This window comes from Eurypyga helias, unplaced genomic scaffold (assembly GCF_000690775.1).
Source record: "Eurypyga helias isolate BGI_N326 unplaced genomic scaffold, ASM69077v1 scaffold16635, whole genome shotgun sequence".
NCBI lineage: Eukaryota > Metazoa > Chordata > Aves > Eurypygiformes > Eurypygidae > Eurypyga > Eurypyga helias.
The window spans coordinates 1-275 of NW_010249635.1; positions in this window are offsets into that span (position 1 = coordinate 1).

The following is a 275-nucleotide window of genomic DNA, read 5'->3' on the forward strand; positions in this document are numbered from 1 at the left end:
GCAGCGCTCACTGTGGGGGACCCTTCCTCTGCTCTGCCCCTTGTGCCTTGGGGAACAGAGGAGCAAGAACCGGGGATTGCCCTCTGGTTTCACAGAGCCCTTGGGGACACTCTCTAGCTCCCTCATTTTCTTTCTTCCGTTGGTTTTGCCACAAGAAAGCCGTTCTCTATAGGCATTAAAAACCAGAAGCAAAGCCTGCTGCGGGCAGACATGGTGCTTGCTCTCTGCCTGTCCTGGTGTTTCCCGCCTTCCGTAGGGCTGTCGGAGGGGTCCTT